Source organism: Anarhichas minor, unplaced genomic scaffold (genome assembly GCF_050575085.1).
Source record: "Anarhichas minor isolate MPS153535 unplaced genomic scaffold, ASM5057508v1 ptg000054l, whole genome shotgun sequence".
NCBI lineage: Eukaryota > Metazoa > Chordata > Actinopteri > Perciformes > Anarhichadidae > Anarhichas > Anarhichas minor.
In genome coordinates, this window is record NW_027466500.1 from 739,473 (window position 1) to 751,965 (window position 12,493).

The window sequence follows — 12,493 nt, forward strand, 5'->3', positions numbered from 1 at the left end:
TCCGTGCAGAGATCACGCTGAAATTAACATACAAGGTGGTGGAGGTGGGGCTTCCCGGGACTATTAACGCTGTGACTACCAAAGAGGGGACATCTCCAGATCCGTCTACAAAGCAATGACACGCTATCATTATTGACAGGACTCACAGAGGATACTTCTCTTCCCCTTACATACATGTTAGACCTCTGTAGAGACTCACGAGATGACGGGTTTTCTGCCTTTATCTTTGCAGTCACCAGTCAAGAATGTCCTGTCTTTCCATGGTCCCTGTAGTCTTTCCCTGAAGATGCACAGTCTCCATAAAACAGCTTTTAACACACACCTGTTGAGATGACTAACCTATTTGCTGCCCCCCCCCCACCTACTTTCACTTTCAAAATACAGGGTAGTATTTGTCTTTGTTTACGTTACAATGAAACTGAGATGTTGTCAGTAGTAGTCAGTAGATGGGAAGATAAAAGTGCAGGGAAGGAAAATATTCTTTATTACTTTGGCAGAAACCCACTGAAACTGTTTTCAAGGACCCATCTGGAAGCTGACTGATGATACAGAGATGTCCCACTTCTGGATGTTTATTCCAACCCGCTGAAGGTTTAAAGCTTTGCTGGTTTATGTTTATCTAAAGCAGAATCTTTACTCAACATAGTGTTTTAGGATTTGAATTTAAATGCTAATAGATGATATGACTTGTCTTGGCGGTGAAGTTGTGGAGACTGTAACATTTATATTCATATCCCTTTACATCCGGGGTTTCTTTGATGACTGAGTGCCAATTTAGTGATCTAGCAAATTATTCAGGGTCAATGCACAAATAAAACGAAATATACAATATATCCTCATGATGAGTGTTTATTTAACATTGAGATGCCAGAATGCACCGAATCCACTAAGAAGGGGAGGTATTGAAATGGTTCACGGATGCTGAAAATATAATGCATGCATTTTTATGTCACGTTAATGGGCCGCACAACGTGTTTCTGAGGACCACCATTGGCCCGCGGGCCGCAGTTTGCGAAACTATGATTTACATTATGTGCAACATTTGAGAAGTTCAAATTTTAGAGGTTGGCTAAATAAAATCTGATTTAAATGAATTTACCTCTAAAACAGATGCACTTCCTCTTTTCTTTTAAAGTAAAGGAGCAACTTGTTCGGGCTCCAGAGGTTCCCATCGGGCACCTCTTAGGATCTGCCTTGTCGCTTTAGTGTTTACATAACGTGTGTCAGCAGCCAGGCCTGTGAGACACTGTATTGGCTCAGTAGCGTGAGCTATATTTTCATGTTGTTTATACAAACTGATTGCGGTTTACGTCTGTAAGCAATTTGCAATGAGGGTTAAGCCATACAAGTGGGTTTGGGGTATGGGGGGGGGGGGGGGGGGGGGGGGGGGGTCTATTCAGCATATTACATGGTGATTATCTATGAAAAGTTGTCAAACTGATTTCATTCGTCACCGGAAATTGAGATGAACCAAAAATGTCAAAGCAAAAAGTGTGAACAGAACACTTAGGAATTTATGGCGTGGACCCTGTAGCTATCACAGTCATGCTTAACGAAGTTTGACATGCCACCTGATCGCGGGGCTGTCAAAATCGGATTGGCTTTTTTGTAATACAAGGAGAAGGGTTGTTCACCGTGAAATAATAAAAGATGACCTACAGTAATATCAAAGCAGCATGCCACTAATCATGCACTGAGGAATGTAGCCAAATATCTGGCAATAGTAAAAATTCAATTGCAAAACACAAAAAGTATTTTTGTCTGAATGCAGCCTTGTATTGTGTCAAACCAGAAGACATGCTGTCATCACATCGCTAAAGGGTATGTAGATACTTCCTAGTGCATTCATTTGTACAGTGACGTATCATTTTAAATCTTTTTGTGGTAAATTTGGTCATTCATTTTGCATCTCTTTGTAGGAGTTTTGCTTTCTCGTTGGTTCTTTGTGCCGCATTGCACTCAGTTTGCATCTCTTTCTGGTTGTTTTGGGTCTTATTCTGGTCGTTTTAAGTCTCTTTCTGGATGTTTTGTGTCTTTTTGGTGTCATTTTGCGCCTCTTTTTAGTTAATTTAGCATCTCTTCTTTGAAAATTAGCATCTCTTTTATCACTTTGTGCCTTTTTGGTTTCAGTTTGCATCTCTTTGTGGTAGTTTTGTGTCTTTCTGTGGTCATTTTGCATCTCTTCCTGGTCGTTTTCTTCTCCTTGTAGTAATTCTATTGACTTTCTATCATGAAATGTTTACTTTCTGGGCACAGGCCCAAGAGGTTGGGGGGGGCCGCTGGGCTTGTGCCGATTAGGCCGTTTCAGTAATCGATCCACTCATGAAAGTCACAGAATTTGCTGTTATTCAAATACCATTATATTCTCATCACCTTTTAGAATTATTATTATTACCTAGGATCTTTGTTAAATAGCTTTGCACCTTTCGCTCAGAATTGAATATACACTTTATGCCCTGACAGAACAGACTGACACCTCCTCCCACAATAGATTATTTGTAGATGGGCGCCTGGCAGCAGCTGCCTGGTGGGGTGTGCTGGCGTGGGGCCTCCGCGGACATCTTGACAACCTTGTTCGAGGCAGCCGTGTGCACGCTTGCTCTCTTCTGGGATAATGATGTTGGAACAAAAACACCATTCAACTCAGAGCTTGGCCCCTCGCCCTGCAGCCATATGCAAAACATTACAAAGCAACACAAGATCATCATATGATCCTCACCAGGGAGGCGTCAGCAGAAAAGGAACCGCACCCGGCAGGCATGTATCAAAGGTGAAATCAAGTTGTCACATAGCATTTAAAAGTGACATCGGCATCAGGAAGACACCAGGGGAAAGGTTATCGATCGTGAGATTGTCATCAGGCAAAGTTTAGCTGGAAGGGAATCACACTCAACATTCATTTAGAATTACAGAATCCATTGTATTTATTGGCAAAGTATGCTGTCAGAAATAATTTTGACTTCAGTTGTTAGAGGCTCGCCGTGTCTCATTTAGTGGCACAATGTGGCAAAATGTGCAGACAAACAAACACACACAAAGGAAATCGGTATTCAAATAGTTCATTGTCACTGTCAACTGCATTTTCTTACTTTCTCACTTTGATAGAGAGTTGTCCAGAGGCTTCAGCTGTTTTTGAGCAAAGGGATGTAGATCTAACAAGAACATAAAAGCATTATGAGCTTGGTTAGGATTGTATTTGGCCTGGCGTTCAGCGGTGTGCAGTGATCCGGAGACTGTGGAACTGAAGGATCATCATTATGATGTGTTTAAAGAAGGACTAGGAATTGACTCCCTAAGAAGTCCTGTATCCTGTAAGATAAAATAGTGCAACATTTAGTCGTCTCTTTAATCATTCACCGTATAGCCCGTCATCCACACCAGTGTTGCTTTGCCTTCCTCTAAGGGTAATTGCTGTTGACGTGTAACCAAGATGGATAAACGCACCCAACAGCACAACTTGACACACTGACTCCTGGGTCAGGACGAATGTTTTCCATGTAGGGTAACCGAGTGGCAGGACCACAGGGAAGATGAATGTAGTGCCGTCAAAATATTTACAGCGACTATATTTGATTGGTAACACTGTTTTTAGTTATACTGTGCTTTACCGGGTACGTGTCTGCAGAAGTTACGGGACATTACTTCATGGCAAACTTTATATGACTGGCAAAGATGGAATTATTTGGTATATTATTTTTGGAAATAAATACATTTGGAATTTATTGTTGATCAATCTTTGTACTGTCAACGTACACTTGCACCACTCGCATGTACGGTTTTATTGTTGCAATTCCGTTTTGGTTGGATTAAATCTGTTTAATTTAGACACAGATCTGAAGACTGAGCCGTGACTTGGACTTGACTGCAAGGCGCCCTAACGCAAGACTTGGCTTGACTTGACACCTAAAGCACATTCAACATTTGAATCTCAAATCATTTTGGCCAGGTAAAATTGCCTCTGCTTATCATCATTTGCTTTACTATAAAATAAATGTATCATTATCTTCTCACCCACACGTTAAATCAAAATTCTGGTGACATATAAAATAACTGATACATGGATGCTGATTTAGCCCCCACAGCTCCATCGCAGCCTTTTCCCAGACAGCTGACATTAAAAGAGCCGTTCTTTTACAGCCACAATCCTGAATAAAATAAACATCACATTTCTCAAACTAACTCATGGACCATAATAATCAGGTGTTTTTAGCCAAACAATTGCAATGCGGGTCCAGTCATTATCCCCTCTATTTTCCTCTATGAGTGTGCTTTGTTGTAAACAAACGACAGTCCCACCACGTCGCCAGAGCACCGTTAGGGAGGAATATAATGAGGTATTCAGGGAGATTTGATCGACGTTTTATGTTGGTTTTCTTTTCTTTCTCTGTCTGAATAGATGGTTCCAATAACATCAGGAGATTGGGGGATGACAGCGGCTGATTCGTCTGCGGCTGTCAGTCAAAACTTGACTGGAGTTCTGACTGGCATGGGGTGAGCAGAAAATGACAGATTTCATCCTGAAAAAATCCAAATTTTTCTTTAGTTGACTTTGAACATGGCAGTTTTTAAATATATGTAGGTCTACATACAGTAGGCTATATATTATAAAGTTCTGTATTGCACTGTTTTTGTGCTCAGAGCAAGTCCCTAACTATACTATACTATACACCAAAGACAGAGAGTAGGAGGCTAACTTACAGAAGTTGATACAAAAAGGGCTTGAAGGCTGTTGGCCAAGCTTGTTTTTCAGATATAAGCGGTGTAAAACCTTGGTGTTGTGCTTTTTAAAGCTGAGTATTAATCATTGTCATGGACCTTACATGAAATAAAATAAAAAAACATTAAAAATATGCACTCTATGTTTTGGGAAAACGCAATATATACTAATTTCATTTAATATGTTAATCTTAAATGCAAACATAGGATTTAAAGATTATGTTAACTTAATCGCATAAAATCACATGACTTCCACGAGAGTCTGAGGCTGCATAGCACGCAGTTAGCCTCCTACTATAGGATAGATAGCTCTAGCTAAGGCTGTCTCGCTAGTCGTAGCAAGCCAGAGTGTAGTTTTTACCTCTCTTTGTTTACTAGTTCTTCAAAATCTGTAAATGCTGCCCACGAAAATTACACATATCTGGCACAATACTTTTCAATGGTTGCGTGACATGTCAAATAGTCAGATTCTGGTCTTAACTTTGACCAAATATTTAGTCTTTGCATTTTGGCTTTGTTAGGGCGACAGTGCTCTAGGATTGTTTCTATGTTTACAGTGTTTACAATGCTTCTCTTGGAAGTATAATTGCAATTTGAGATGTTTCTTTGTAGCTATAGTTCTGCTAAATTGATGTTTTTATATTTCCATTGTGTGGATACTGTAAATACAAGCTTGTTGCGTGTTCTTTTTAATGTGTAACTGCAGATGTTTTGCAGATCCTAAGAAATGTTGCTGCATGTGAGTATTTTAGCTTTACCTGAGGAACAATATATATTATTTATTGATTTACTGTAACCCTTGGGTTTGGTTCAAATTAGTTTAACTTGTTCCGCACTGTTTGGTATCCCAAAGACCCACAACTGTAGGCCTAAAAATAATAATATTGAAAGAAAGAAGAAGAAAAAACAAAGCAACATTGCTAATTCATTCAAAAATGTTTTCTTTCTCCTGAAAATCTGTTGATGAAGTTATTAAATATGATAATATTTCATGTCTTAAATGGTATATAGGCCTTTTAATATGCTACAGTATATATTATTTTATATATATATATATATATATATATATATTCCTTTGTTTTGTATTACTTTGCCAAAAAGTAATACACATACTGAGAATACATTATGATATCCTACATAGTGACCTTAATTATGTTTGGGGTTAATTTGAGTCATTAGACCTCTTATGAACAAGCTATTATAAAAGAGAAATCTAAATTGACTTATTTGGGGTAACTTTAAAATCTATTGTATACAACCACCTTTTACAGCTGACGTAAGTAGTACATTATTTTGTAGTGGACTTCTGAAACAAAAAAAATACTGTTCATATTCAATTCTCATAAAATTAGGAAAAAAAGTATTAGGGCAATAAAACAATGTTGTGTGGGGGGTTTAAAAAGTTTCTCCAAAAGAAGTAAGAAGGGTTGCAAAAATGTTTAAAACATTATTTGATTATATTTCCTTTTTCTATTAATATCTTATTCCACAGTCACAAGCACTTAATTTATAATGGATTGTACATCTTGGGGTATATAGAAGAAACACTTCTATATTCCGATATTTCAGGCGGTTGTGAGGAACTTTAAGTGTTGTAATATCTGCTGACAGTGACTCTGCAGAATTATTGTGCATTTTTTGGGACGGTGGATTTTTGCCATCATGTGGAGCTCTGATCAATAACCAGATATGGTCGTTATGGAACATTTATTGGCGCTAGTGAAAACGGCATCTGAAAGCGCGTCTTCCATCATTTATATTGCTCATGGAGTTTTCAGATGATTACAATTGATCTCTTCCAAAGAGGATAAAATTCAAGGCAGATGGGGAAAAAAATCCTCATTAAAGACCCAGGATCATCGCAGTCATGGCTCTAATGCCAGTACGATTTTCATCATCATATCCACTGTGCAATTCAGTACAGCTTCAACATTCAAAAACAATATGGTATAATTTTCTCATGGAACATAATGTATGCTGACCTAGAAAACCATGGAAAACTAATAGCAGACAGTGCTGAAGGACAGGGAGTTAACTAATTAGTGCTTCATTTTAATTTTTATTTTAATTGTGCGTTTACATCTGAGTACCACTGCAGTAGTTGTAGTTGAAATCAAGTACCATCCATTCTACAGATGTTGTTTCATCTGATGCAACACAGCAAATCAAATTAATTCAATGCAGCATATTATTCTTTTCATCTTTAAAAAGCACCTGCATCTTTCCGCTGAGGAGGAACTGAATAGATGCAGTAAAGCAAGGACAAGTCTCAGAGCCCATTAATCCAGCTACTTACTTTTGTTGTTTGGTTATGTAATGATGGTGAGTAGTCATTTTTGAATCACATGTTTTCTACTTAGCATTGAAACCCCAGGACATCTTAGACCTGCTGTACTATGAAGGAAATGCTGTAGCTACAGCAGTACAGCTGTTTATAGTCTTTCTACCATTGTTAGCACTGTATTATAAACTGTTTAAACCTTCACTAATATAGAGCCTGTAAAGCATTGCTGGAGCAGAGTGTGACTGCAAACATGCTGGAATGTTAACTGAAGCAAAAAGTAAACTAACTGTGAACAAAGCAAGTTTATAATGAAATAGGACATTTATAATCAATACATATTTGAGGTGGTCGCTCCAGCTTCAGCCTAATGCATAATTAAAGCATGTTATATGAATTCATAATGATGTAATGACAATAGAGGACATAAAACAAACACTGACTGTCTGTATTTGTATTTATGAGGTGTAACACATTGATCTCATATTGCTGCTCAGGGCGTATTTCATTAAAACACAACCATATGGAGCGTTGGACAGCTTTCAACTACTTGTCAGTGCGGAATTTTCTGTTGAAAACTGACAGTAAAGCTGAACTTAAAGGTTCTCTCAACAACCAGGGCATTAATATAGCAGCAAAAAACAATTTGTTATGTAAAGATATAGTGGAGTAATGTCTACCTGAGCGGAGAATGAAGTTGCTCTCCCTCTCTGTATGTTGTAATCCAGTTTATCTGTGCTTTGTTTACCTATTTTGGCTGACCACACCTGCCTTTTATTGCATGTTAGTGCATGTGAGCGCGCCCCCATGGGCTAGCCAAGCGCTCATATGACAGTTACAGACCAACAGCATGGCCGCGGAAGATAGTGGCCACTCTCCAGTTCCCTCTCAGATTAACACGGTTAGGTCTGTCAGCACTGTTCTCCTTGTTTGCACTTTTAGTGCCGTTAGCACTGTTATCTGCAAGCGGCCGGCTCTCCTAAAAGCCCTTGAGAGGATTTAGATATGTTTCAAATTTTGTTTTTAGCATCTTTAGGTCTGATCTTGTTCATTTACACCCAACAACATGCAATTATGTCATTTCAGAGGAAGACATGGAGTCACAAATTCAACTTGATATTTGATATTTCTTCTGTATGAATGGACATGAGTGGTGCTGTAAGAATCAAGAGTCATAGTCAGAGCGTTATAATACATGAATGAATCTTCTGGGGACAAGGCACGCTCACAGTAAAGTTATATATTGACCTATTTAGTGGTGTTAGAGCTCAACAAACATTCAAAATGCATCTGTGTGATATTTTCCCAGGATTTTGTGTGAGTTCATGACATTTTATTTTACTGAGGTAATGGAAAAACCATGTTTCATCCCTCACGATTTAGCAGTTGCTAAAATTACATGATATTACCCTCATGGAAAATACTGATTTGCTTCATGCTTGAAAGAAACCCTTGAAAGACCTCAAGGATTGATGTCAGGGTTGGTGACTATGGAGGTGTCAAGAGAGTGTCTTGGTGAGACCTGTTTAATCTGACCCAGGATCTGATGATGTTTATTGATTTTTTTGCATGTGCCCCAAAGGCAAAGACAAGTGATAACAAGGTTGGATCTTCATTAATTCGTTGGATATTCAATCGGACAAAGATGAACGTTGAATAAGGTTAATCAAGTTCAGTGAGCCAGTTTTCAATGACAAATACCATACGTGTTTTGAAAAGGGAGCTGACCCCTAGATCCCTGTTCCTATCCAATCCATCCTTTTTCATACTATATTTTTTGCTTACATAATACAGTTTCTAAATGTGCACTTAACCTAATTATGATTACCAGCTGATTACAGAAGCTCAGCAATAAGAAAACATCACAGCTTTTCTTTAAAGATTCCTATTAAATGTAATCGTGTCCTATAATGTTTATTATGACAGTTGTGGAGAGAGAAGTGTCAGTATGGAGCTGTTGTGGGAGAATTTTGACGGCCCTTCTTCAACCCCAGCGTGAGCAAATTACTGAAGTTCAAATGCAGTTTTGAACCAAACAGCAGCACTTAAGATGTGAGGTGTTGCCTACAGCACCTGCTGAACGGTGCCAGTGTTATGGTGAGGACGTTTTTGTTGCAATTGAACTTCAGGATCTGTAGATCAGCACCATGAATGAATAGTTGAGCCAAGGAGCAAAGCAGAGCTCATATTTGTTTGTTTCTGTAGAAGACTGAGATCTACATTGACTCGTCCCTCTCTGAGAAAACTGGTCAAAAGGCTGAAGAACAAAATAGTTCTTAATAAAACACTTAGGACCAACTAGTAGTGTGTGGCCGTGTCTGAATCAGCAGGGACCCTGCCCTCTGCCTGTATTTCTCTTTATTTCTTTATTTTTTTCTGTGGTCTGGATTCTTCTGGACGTTACCAAAGATCAGTTGGACCCCACGTCGTTGTGTAACCCCCAGCCAATACGCAGGGTGTGCCCGTGCTCATTCCCAGGTCAAACACAGCTGCTTAGTCACGACCCTTGGCGTACCGAGGCTCTCAGACCTCACAGCAGGATGAAGCGTCCTTTGAGCTGCATTCATTCAAAATCCGGCACCTACCCGCAGGTTTATGAGGAGTTGTGGATGTGTTTTTGTTGTACTTTAGAGCGTAACGGCCGTGAAACAATCAGAAGGTAACGTTTTATTGTTCTGATTCAAAGCGTTGTTTATTAATTAATGTAAAATAGTTTCTGTCTGCACAGGGGTTACCGTTACAGACAGAACTGGCAGAAATATACAGGCAATATAAAGGAATACAGTTAATACAATTTAAAGATATAAAATGTTCTTCTACAGGTGCTATTGATAACATTGATAACATTCAGCAGCTAGATGTCACACTCTCCCTATCCCCCTCTATTGCATTCAGTGGTTTTCAGTTCTTTGCACAACGTGTATATGTTATGGTCGAGTGGAGCGTGGCTCAGGCAGGCAGACTTAATTCATTTTGCAACATATAGCTATAAATTAGCTAAAGGTTTAGATTACTTTGTGTTTCAAGATTCATGTAACGTAATCTATTGTAATCTTAGGATAATGCTAGCTAGTTTTATCTTTTATCTTCTCATCTAAGCAGTAGTGTAGTGCAGGGTATATGCAGGTATGCGGCGTGTACCTACTTATTTTTCTTTCACCCATCCACTTCATCTTTGTTCCAGATTATTTGAGGGAAACTATAAGGTTAGGTTACTGGATGCAACGTTCACTAATGCTAACCCAGTTAATCAGGGATTGAAGCTGTTATATTTCTCATTTTGACAATCTAACCAGTGACAACACGTGAGTTAAGGTTGTAAGGACTATGGTTGTTAGCAGTAGTTTGCAGTTGGTATAAATGCTGTAAAGGATTATTTGTGGAATGGACGCAAATCAGTGGCATATTGTGATGAATCTGTGTGGTCAGGCGCACGTGACCAGCATCAAATGTGATGCAGAACTTATGTTTTGACGTCGGAAAGAAAATTGTGGTTGGGGTTAAAATATGTATACGTATGCTTACTATCTCACGTTAGTAAGGTACAGAAGTGACTTGAATAAGTCAATGTTAACTTGGTTTCACACGGGACGAGAACAGTGGTTCTCCCAGGTGAAAATCCTGTGCACATTTCATTTGTCATGTTAAGTATTTATAAAAAAACTAAACACTGAACCCCATCTGGTCTGTTTCATTGATAGTCAAGTTGATCATTTACTGTAGACAGAACCGTAGAGAATATTTCAGTGTCCACATCCAACAACTGGGCTTTAGAGGTGATATCCATTTAAGGAGATTGTAACATTAGAGAAAGATAACAAATTACAGCTAAAATGTTGTCAAACATTTCTTAAGTTATTTGAAATTTCCAAGAGAAACCTAACAGACCTTGAAGGTTTCCCCCACTGCACAGTAATGCAGAGGGATTCACTGATGGCTTCAATCATTTCTCTTGAGGTAACACACTGATTTAATACCATCTGGTGAGAATCACAGAGCTTTGGCAAGAAGTAACTTGGAAAGCATTTTGAATTATTGACATTTCCTTCCCAGCTTTATGTATTGGTTGGTAAAAATGACAAAAGCAGTATTATTTTTAGAGATTTAGGCTGCTATTCGCCAGAAATATTCTTGATCATGGCCCTTTGTATGTTTGTGAACAGGCATTTGTGGGAAGATGAGTGTGTAGAGAGGGTATGTTGTGCACCACTCCTTTACCTATACTAAATGCATGTATGTCACACTGAACTGTAAGTGAAGAATAAAACGGTTCTCTTGACATTATATGAATATATCCAATGATGATAGGCCTATGTACAGATCTCTAAAGAGCAGGTATTAGCTTCTTTTTTTTAACGACGGTTTAAATACTTGGACCACTCGGTTGACTAATGTAGAGGACACAAATTGCGACACTGCAATCTTTCCGCTCCTACAGTACATAGATCCCTGCACGTCACAGTGGTGGAGGGAGAAGCTAATGGAGCCAGGAGCCCAACCATGTCATCTCCCAGACAGGTTTACAAGGCGTAGTATACAAACTTTAAACTTCTTTCAACACACTTTCTGGAACTTACTGGCAAACACACCTGGACAACGAGCTGGAAACAGACTTTATGAGCTCAGAACATTTATTATTGTCCTCTAGGATATACACTGAAAATAGACATGTATCTGCAGTAGGTCCAGATATGTCAACATCCCTGGAAAGTCACTCACTGTGTCCTCAAAATCATTCTCCATACACTGCAGACAAAGGATTTACACAATGTCTGAAGGGGTAAAGACGATATCATGGGTTTGAATGATTTCAAATGCTTTTTATCACTTCGGACAAACAAGTCTTTCACTTTTGATTACTTAATCATGTCTAAAGTGTCCAAAATCATAAAAACAATCGGAAATGTTTTCTGAAGAATGTGTTATACACTGATCATGTGTTTGACGCATACAATCTTAATCTGAAAAACAACTAATAGCTGTCAGATAAATGTAGTGGAGTAAAAAGTACATTATTTCACTCTGAAATGTAATGGAGTAGAAGTATAAAGTAGTGTACTCTAGTAAAGTACTAGCACCTCAAAAGTGTATGAAAGTACAGTTCCTCCACCACTGCTGCTAATAGAGTATTTCTACATTGTTCTGTTGGTACGTTTATAAATAGTCTACTTTTCCACCACTGAAACTCAAGGTCCATGTACTTGCTTTGATCTTCATACAGTACATATTTACTTTGAAGGGCCAGTGTGTTTGTCGTGTTTTCATTTCTACCACCGTAGTTCGTAGTACACTTGGCACACAGGACAAGTTTTAGTTGGTTGCAATCTGCAAGCTCACCTCTGGATGCTGCCAGATGCTGCACACTGCGTGCTCCTTTTTATCTTTACCCTTTTCCCCACATTCAGGAAAAAACAGTGCCTTTCTTTTCAAAGTCAGCGCGTAACAAGATAAACGATGCTTCACTCCAGAGTATCGATTCCTCCGTGTCACAAACAG